Source organism: Grammomys surdaster, unplaced genomic scaffold, assembly GCF_004785775.1.
Source record: "Grammomys surdaster isolate TR1022 unplaced genomic scaffold, NIH_TR_1.0 126071, whole genome shotgun sequence".
Classification (NCBI taxonomy): domain Eukaryota; kingdom Metazoa; phylum Chordata; class Mammalia; order Rodentia; family Muridae; genus Grammomys; species Grammomys surdaster.
Genome location: NW_021620880.1, coordinates 2,061,929 through 2,071,857, shown reverse-complemented (window position 1 = coordinate 2,071,857; position 9,929 = coordinate 2,061,929).

Sequence of the window (9,929 nt, the reverse complement as noted above, 5' to 3'; positions counted from 1 at the left end):
AGAAGAGAGAGAGAAGAGAGAGAGAAGAGAGAGAGAAGAGAGAGAGATTGAGAGAGAGAGAGAGAGGAGGCAAGCAGCCCCCTTTATAGTGGGCAGGCCTACCTGGCTGTTGCCAGGTAACTGTGGGGAGGAACATACCTGGCTGTTGCCAGATAACTGTGGAGGTGGAGTTTAGACACAATGCTAACACTGAGAGTCTACCTGAGGCTCAGGTAAAGAGATTTATATTAATTGCATTGACACAGAAAGTCTCAAAAAAAGCCCAGTAAAGACTTTGTTCTCTGGTTAAGTTCCATGAAGAGCATTTTAAACAAGCATTGCAAGCTGAGAAAGGGAAAATATAAAATATATGGTTCAAATATTAAAGGGTCACCAGAAAGTGAAATGGAGCTGAATCCTGTGTTCAAGGATTTTAAACTGAATTAAGGGAGTGGGACTTTGGGCAAGATCCTACTAAGCAGCTAAATTTAGATCTAGGCAAGTGATGCACACCTTTAATCCCAAGAGATAAAGCTAAACAGATCTTTGAGTTCAAGGCCAGTCTGAGACGGCAAGTTCTAGGTGAAGAAAAGTTTAAATCCAGGCATGGTGGTACACACCTTTAATCCCAGGAGATAGGCATGCAGGCTGAGTTCAAGGTCAGTTTACAGAGCAAATTCCAGGAGAGTCAAGCTTAGGCATTGAAGGAGTTGGAAAATAGAAAACTGATAATAAAATAATAGAACAAGGAGGGCATGTTCCAGCCCCAACAAGAAGCATAACTCAAGCCGGGCGGTGGTGGCGCATGCCTTTAATCCCAGCACTTGGGAGGCAGAGGCAGAGGCAGGCGGATTTCTGAGTTCGAGAGTTCAAGGCTAGCCTGTTCTACAGAGTGAGTTCCAGGACAGCCAGGGCTACACAGAGAAACCCTGTCTCGAAAAAAACAAACAAACAAACAAACAAACAAATAACCAAAAAACAACAACAAAAAAGAAGCAGAACTCAGCAGCTTTGACCACATGTCTCTGGCTTTAGAGTCAAGAATAGAAGGAACTACTGGGACAACTGACGCTGGTTAGCTAGAGCTAAGAAATTAGCAGTGATTGAGAAGAGACCAGCATCACTGAGGTGACATCTTCTGGGTAATGTTTTCTGAGAGCACAAAGAAGCTGTGTTCCAGAGATAGCCAAGGTTGTACCTTCTGCTGCAGCTGGACTTGGTAATGTATAAGAGTCACCGAGGTGGTACTGGTTTTGAAGGCATGAAGGGGTCATGAAGAGCAGCTGAGGCTTGACACAGTGAGAGGCCATGGAAGGCCATTGGAGACGGTACAGTCTCAGCTGCAGTTTAATGGCCCAGGACTAAAAGAAAGAAGTTTGTTGCAGTCTACAAAGTTGAAAAGGAATTGGAAATTTGAAGACTGCTTTGACATCAGACATGAAGATGCAGAGTTTGAGTTTCCCCAGCTGGTTTCCTGTCTTGCCTTGAGGATTACAGCTAAGTGACTGGATGAATCTCAGAAGACACTTTGAACTTTGGACTTTTAACCTTGTTGAGACTGCTATTGACTATGGGGACTTTGGAAGTTGGACTAAATGTATTTTGCATTATGCTATGTTTAGGTATGGTCCCCATAGACTCATATGTTTGGACAAGCCTATGGGGGCCATGGAGTGGAATGTGATGGTTTGTATATGCTTTACCCAGAGAGTGGCACTATTAGAAGCTGTGGCCCTGTTGGAGTAGGTGTGGCCTTGTTGGAGTAGGTGTGTACTGTGGGTGTGGGTGTGGGCTTTAAGACTGTCATCCTGCTGGGAGGTGGTGGCGCACGCCTTTAATCCCAGCACTTGGGAGGCAGAGGCAGGTGGATTTCTGAGTTCGAGAATTCGAGGCTAGCCTGGTCTACAGAGTGAGTTCCAGGACAGCCAGGGCTACACAGAGAAACCCTGTCTTGAAAAAACAAAAAAAAAAAACAACCAACCAACCAAACAAACAAACAAAAAAGACCATCATCTTAACTGCCTGGAAGCCAGTATTCTACTAGCAGCCTCCAGATGAAGATGTAGAACTCTCAGCTCCTCCTGTACCATGCCTGCCTGGACGTTGTCATGCTCCTGCCTTGATGATAATAGACTGAACCACTGAACCTGTAAGCCAGCCCCAATTAAGTGTTTTTTTTTTTTTTTTAATAAGACTTGCCTTGGTCATGGTGTCAGTTCACAGCTGTAAAACCCTAACTAAGCCACCACCTCTCCTTCATGGGGGTCCACCATGCCACCCTAACAGCCTCCTACCTGGACCCTATATAGGCCTACAGTTCACTGTGACCAAACCAGAACTTTTCATTTTTACACCATGATGCCTGGCGGATGGCAGTACACTATTGCTCAATGAATGACTAGAGATGCTTCTTAGCAAGCCAGGTGATAGAAACCTAGCACTGGGTACACAATGATAGAAACCCTCAACTAGGATCTGTTAGGTACTCTCCAGGACACCAGAATGTCCTGGAGTTTTATAATAAAATAGCATTTTATTATTTGTGGTCTCATCTAATGTCTTCTGAAGAAAATTACAGTGCTTGTTAATGATAAGCAAGAGGAGGCCCCCAAGGGTTAAATAAATCGGCCAAGATAGCTCAGTTAGGAGGTGGCAAGCTGACACTCAACCCCACATGGCTGGCTTCAGAGCCTGCTCTCCCAACAGTAGCCCTTATAAATGATCGGCTACAATATGACGCTCTCACAAGTACATGGAGCCCCCTCTGTTTGATGTCACTATATCATCAATATTAGGAAGAAATTAATATCATAAAATGTGATGTTTACGCCACCACCAAGACTGTGAAAGTAAAGCATGCATACGAAATAGATTCAGTGCTGCTCTGAAATAGGAAGAGATGGGAGGATCAGAGAAAGGGCCACATCAGCAGGCCACTAGTGACACTCTGGAGCTCACAGAAGACCATTTATAGGGCATAGGTGGGGAAAAGAGAAGGTCTATTTAAGAAAGTTTTTAATAGTGAATTGAAGATAAGCTTAGATTTCCCTGCCCTTTTTTTTCCATCTGAAAGGAGGACCATCATGATTTTCAGTTCTACCAGGAGGGCCTGATCTCTCTCCAAGGGAGACAAGGATGGGCTCTAAGGAGTTATCAGTCTGACAAAGTGGCTTGGAACACCACAGCATAGCTCAGCCACTGGCTGCAAAACATCCTGAAAAGGCTGGCCGGAGGGAGGACACACATTGGCTCTTTTGGAGCTTCTCAGAAAAGCCTAGAAAACCTCAAATGCCAGTCTTCGACAGCAAAGTATATTAGTGGGAGACCAGGGATGGGGCTCCAGAACCCAGAATTGCCCAAGCCACAGCCAAGACAGGATGTTGGGCAACTGGAAGGTGGAAACTGCTGCTCAGAGCTGCTGTGGGCATACTTGCATAGGACCATGTCTACTTCCTTCCTCTTGACACCATTACCACTTCCCCCAAAGCCTTATGCTTTTACACAACTTTCTATATGGCAGCAAACAGCAGGACCTTAGAGGGAGCCAGTCCTCAGGGTCATCTTTGAGGGTGTCTTCTCTTTGCCCCTCTTCTACAGGCTCCCTTCTCACTCTCTGTCAAACTACAGGTAAGATGCTGAGACTTCAGGAGGCTTCCCACACTCACGGATCTGGGTTCCTAGGCTCTTCTTAGGGCTAAGCTGAGGGTTACAGGAAATCCTGCTCAAGGAAAGGGAACTTCTCCTGACTAGGTGCTCAAATCTTAGCTACCATGTCTCAACCACACCCAAGTGAGCCAGGCCTCCAAGCCCAAGAGAAAGTCTAGTGTTGCAGTTCTCAGCCTGTGGATCACTAACCGCAAACGACCTTTTCACAGGGGGTCACCTAAGACCATTGAAAAACATACATATTTGCATTATGATTTATTATAACAGTAGCAAAAGTAAAGTTATGAAGTAGCAATGAAAATAAATTAATGGTTGTGGGGGGGAGGTCACCACAACATTTGTATTGTGTTAAAGTGAATTATATTAAAGGGTTATGTTATTAGGAAGGTTGAAAGCCACTGGTCTAAAGGATTCAGCTGTCCCTAATATTCTTCCAGATTACAGGCTCTCAAAACATGAGTATGTCTTTCAACAAGTGGAGGTTTGAGTAGCTGAGGTCTGGCTAAGGCGCTATGCTCAGATACGGCCACCAGATGGCAGCACATTTCCACCGTCCTCTGAAACACAAGCTGCCACTAAGGGAAAAAAAAAAAATGAAGAGGGTTCAAAACCAGCCTCATCCAACCACCTCAGACTTGCAAGAGAGGCCAGGAGCAAGGAAGGTAGGTAGAGCTGCCTATGGTCAGCCCAGTCTAGTCCTACATAATATTCTGATCCTCTGGATTCAAGAAGGCTGGCAAGCAGCATGAACATCTCTCACCAAACAGAGGAGGACTCTGCTTAAGTCTGTTCTGGTAAAGAGCATGTTCTATAATGGAGACCAGCCTAGTCTGATCTCCTGACTTAAGGACAGGGTGGACTCAGGAGGGGTCTGCTACCATGAGATGCCTGCCTTATGGAAGTCTCACTGGGTTGTGCATTTTTGGTCCTTCCCCCAATACTCTCCAATCCCTAACCCTTCCTCCTGTGGGCACAGGGCCCTCTGGTCACTGTCCTAACCTTTTCAAAGCCCATGACTTATCCAAATGTCCTTTAGCCTCCTCATTCCAGCCTCAGGCCTTCAATTACCCTCCCTGGTATTTTTTGACTCAAGTCAGGGACACCCACAGTCTCTGATCCTCACAGACTCATCCTCTGATTCCACACAGGTCAACTGTGGGTCCTGACATCACTATCAGTGACCTTTATGTAAATACTAACTAGCGGGTGCAGGAACAAACCCAAGGTAGAGCACCGACGGTCGTAGGTGTTTATAGTGGGGCTGTGCCTTGGCCTGCTTCTTCTCAACCCACCCAACCCTTAAACGAGTTGGGTACATTTCCCCTGATACAGCAAGAATCCAGCAACCTCTACTACTTCGATGACATGCCTTCCCCTCTTACTCTACAAGGTCCATCTATCACAAGTGTGTGAACCCTGCCACTGACGGGGATGCTAAGTGACATGGCCCAGGCTCCTTGCTTGGCATTTTATACCTGTCAACTACAATCGGAAAAGGCTAGAATCTGAGTCACACTTCACCCACACTTGGAGAACGGAGGATGATGAGGGTCCATTCCGTGTTCTTTTTTCATTTTCCTCAGTCTGGAATGCCAGCCCATAGATCTATGCCTCCTACAGCTAGAGTAGAGCCCTCCCATCTTGATTAACCCAGTCTAGAAACTCTCTCACAGATGTGCGGAGAGGTTCGTCTCTTAGGTGAAACAGAATTCTGTCAAATTGACAGTCTTAACTTTCCCAGAGCTGAAACTATCTTAGTTTCAAACCTAAGCCCTTTCCAGTGAAATACACAAGAATAGGCCAACATCAATAATACCAAACCTAAACTGCCAATGGGCAGGAACTCTTTAGTGTCTGAATAGATATGGGTGATTCATGGGATGAGCCAGCTACTAAGAGCAGGAAATTTTTGCCAGTTTTCTGGTTTTTGGCTCCTCCCACTGAGTAGTGGGGGGCAGCAGCCAATCCTCCCTCAACCCTGTCTACCACATACCTCTGCATCTAGTCCACAGTCAGACAACATCAGGAAACCACATTACTTTACTTTCTGCTGAAGGGTTCTCCCCAGTAACTTTATTTCCTTCTACTTTTCATTAAAGCTGCTATTATACAGAGTCTGTCTCAGTGTTTCATCATGATGAAAGATACTATATTGTTATTGCTCATACAGAAGGTATACGAGACCAATTTCCCTGCGGAGTTTAGTTCTAGGAAGGATGTTGCTTTTCTTAACACCTCTCCTGCTCTTTTCATTAGCTTAGTACAGGTTGATTCTGCAATAGGCAGCCAGGAGACTCAGAGTGGGTTGGCCCAAGCCAGGCTTGTCTCAGCAATCATGGTTCACTTAAAAAAAAAGACTTTCCAGAAAAGCTACATTCATTGTTTCAACTTCAGGCTCCTGGTGTCCTTTTAAAAATTATGTTTTATTTCTACATATGTGTGTGTGCACACACAATCATATGGCGGTGGTATGGAGGCCAGATGCAATCATCAGTACACTTGCAGCTGGAGTTACAAGGCACTCAGATCCACTGGTATGAACGCTGGTAACTGAACTCAGGTCCTCTAAAAGAGTGGTGTCTTAGGGTTTCTACTGCTGTGAAGAGACACCATGACCACAGCAACTGTTACAAAGGAAAACATTTAATTGGGCTGGCTTACAGTTCAGAGGATTTATCTATTATCATCATGGTAGGAAGCATGGTAGCAAATAGGCAGACATGGTGCTGGCATGGTAGTTGAGAGTTCTACATCTGGATCTGCAGGGAGCAGGAAAAGACCATGAGCCACTACACTTGGCTTGAGCTTCTGAGACCTCAAAGCCCACTAGTGACAAACAAAGCCACACCTACACCAAGGCCACACCTCCTAATATTGCCACTCCCCTGTGAGCCTAAGGGGACCTTTTTTTTTTGTTTTTAGTTTTCGAGACAGGGTTTCTCTGTTGTAGCCCTGGCTGTTCTGGAACTCACTCTGTAGACCAGGCTGAAGGGGGCCATTTTTATTCAAGCCATCACAAGTGGCAATTGCTCTTAACCACTGAGTCAAATCTCTAGCCCTGGCTCCTGGTGTCTTGGTTGTTATGCTCTGTCCTTTTATTATGAGCACATGCTTCTGGGAAGAATGCAAGTCACAAATAACGAGCACATAGAAGGAACATTGGTGTTGTTTCCCATGCACCATAGGGATTTGTGCAATTTTAAAAATAAAATACCCAGCCAGATGCAGTATACGTGCTTGTAATCCCAGAAGAGGCTGAGGCAGCTTGGTCTCTGTGAGTTCAAAGCCAGAGTGTACTGCCAAGGTTACAAAGTGAGATCCGGTCTCAAGAAACAAGAAACAAAACATCACAAAGCTCTGTCATTTAAGTGAGTGTCTTGGAGAGGACTCAATACAGAGTTTGGGGTACTGATACCCAGAAGTATCCGGGATGGTGCCACGCACACCACAATGACTCGGTCCTCATAGGCAGAACTCATTCACTGTTATGCGTACAACCAACTCCCAGGAAGGATCAAGGGCACTGGTGGGCAGCCAGTGGCTTCTCACTCACAACAGGATCCTACCAGCTTCTGCTATCCTCTCTTTGAGCACTTTTATGCTACTTTGGAGTTACACTGTTACTCCCACTGGCTGGTCAATTTCTTACTCAACTTTGGACTTCCCGTCTCTTATCACATTATCCTAAAAGCATCAGGAGCCTAAAATAGCACCTGGCAACATGGGAGACCTGCTTTATGTTTGAGCTGAATATATATATTATTGCCAGGTCTGTCCCCACCCCAGCCCAATAGCATGCTCGCCATGTCACTGCATTGGGTAGAAGCTGGAACAAGAGGGTCAATTTTTATTTCTTTGTAGCATCTTTTCGCTGCAGTCCTTAGCATCATGTGACTTACTTGGTCTGGTTAAGAGGCCCTTAGAGAGAATGTCTAACAAAACAGTTTGTGGCTTCTCTGTGTTTGTTTACCACCACAGGCACATTCTCTCGTCACTGTGATTTGTCTAATCTGATGCCATGTGCACCCTGATTTCTACGTTTCATAATCAGAGCTCTATTATTTGTCCTTGGCCCTGTCCTCTTGTCTTCTTGCTGTTGCTGTAGGGCCCAGAACTGCTCCTGGCAGTTAGTGGCTTCACCTGGCCTGTTGCTATACTCATCACTTTTCTTGTCCCAAATCAACGTTCACAGTGAGACTTTAGGACACATGTGTGCTAGAATCGGAATCGAACATGAGAGGAAACTGGTGCCCAAAGTGTCTGGTTCAAGTCAAGACTGGAGTGCAGTCGGATTTCCTGGCTAGCCAGAACACTTTGCTCCTTTCTCATTCTGGTGCCCACCTCGCTGAACCCCCAGATGAACACCCTAGGACCACCCAACAGTGATTCAGTGCATGTGTGCGTCCTGGTCAGTCTCCCTGTCCTGTCCAGCCAGTCACATCACCTCATATTGGCAGCACCTTCCAGACCTTCAGCACTCAAGCCTGTCCTCAGCCTCAGTGAGATGCCTGCAGCGAGTCACATGTCCCACTCCATGCACACTGTGCTTCTGCCTCCAGGTGGCAGGCCTGTCCCACGGCATTTACACCCAGAGGCCCATCCCCAGAGAAGAAATCAATAAGGGCTGACTGCCAGCCTGACTCAGAAGTTGAACATGCTACGACATCCTTCTTGTTTTGTGAGCCCTGTTTCTAAGTGGATAACCTTGGCCACATTGCCCAATCTCCCATGACTTAAATTCCTCTTTGGTGAAGGAGGAAGATTATTCTCTGGGGCCTTAGTGAAGTAAAAAGGACCAAACAGCTGAAGCAGGGTCTGGACCACTCTGGTAGTTACTAGAGTCCCACACCCATGCTTCTCACGTTGACCTCATTGTCACGAAGCCAGTGACTCCTCATGAGGTGCTTGGTGGATGCCGAACCAACAGAAAGCAGTTCTATACCTATAGACTCTCTGTGAGCCATGAACGGCAGGCTTGCTGAGCACCTGGAGGCTGGAATTGTTCTAGATTTGGCTTTCCTTGGCACCTTTCTCTTGCCTTTTATCGAAGAAGCCTTTTGCTCCGAATCCTCTGTTGGTTTCTCCAGCTTCAGAAACTGGACTCACCCAAAAGGGACGGCAGGAAGGCGTTGACGTCTTCTCCTGTCTTTTCTACTTGCCAGGAAGTGAGTAGCTTGTCAGCATGAAGAAGCTCCTGCCAGAGCTCAGCAATGGCACCCCCCCCCCCCCGCTTTGTGAGCCCTGGAGAAGGCCAGCCTGGGGGGCGGGGGGTCTGACTGCAGGCAGTTTCTAGACAGGCAGGATGGAGGGCCCGCAGCTGCAGGGGCCTCTCAGTCACTGCAGGTGAAGCCTGGCTATCACAAGAGCCAGCCCTGTTCAGAACCATAATCACAGTTTCTGTGTCTCACCTGTCACTCATTCTGGAGGGCCTGGCAGAGTGCTTGGCACTCTTCAATGCTATAAAAAGGCCACCTTCTGGGCAGGGTGTGAAGGTTGACGAATATTATGGTCACCTCCTGCCAAAACAGCTGCTTGACAAACTTGAAACACATGGCACAGAACTTATAATTTCATGCGCATTCTATTCATTTGTGTTTGCTCTTGATCTGGAATACCCAACACCCTCTAACCTTTCATTAACCCTGGAATACATCCTGACTGTGAAGGGGCAAGGAACGAGAGAGTCCTCAGAGCCAGACTCTCCAGTCACTCCCTGGTCTCCAGGAGAATGCCTCTTTCTGTCCTGGACCCTCCAAAATGACTCAACTGACCCACTCTGGGCCCTCCCGAGGGAAGCTACACAGATGTTATTTCAGTGGCCATGACTGCAGCAGAGGCCAGCAGAAGTCTAGGTCACTGCAGATGGTCCAGTCTCTAGTCCTTTCCAGCCCCCATCCCATCTCTATCTAGTACCCATGACTGGGGCCTTTTGTGTCATCCTGAGGTTGGCATCCTCTCACTTCCTGACAAGAATGCTGGCTGTTGTTTCTGAGCAAATGGAACAAATGACTGACGAGAACCCCATGCAATCTGCAAACTGGAAACATCTGCAGGGCGGCAAGGGCAGCTGCTGGCTGGGTGGGGCTACGAGGAACTGCCGGAAGGAAGGTCGGCCTAAGGGGGGGGTGGCTCCAGAAACCTACATTTGAGCAGGGGGCGTGTCCTTCTGGGAGAGGGAAAGTCAGTTTTCCTTAAGGGCATACCCCCTGGAAGGTCAACTACAATACAGTGGGTGGATCCACACCCACTAATTTGTGGACAATGAGGAGTAGACTCAACAGGTT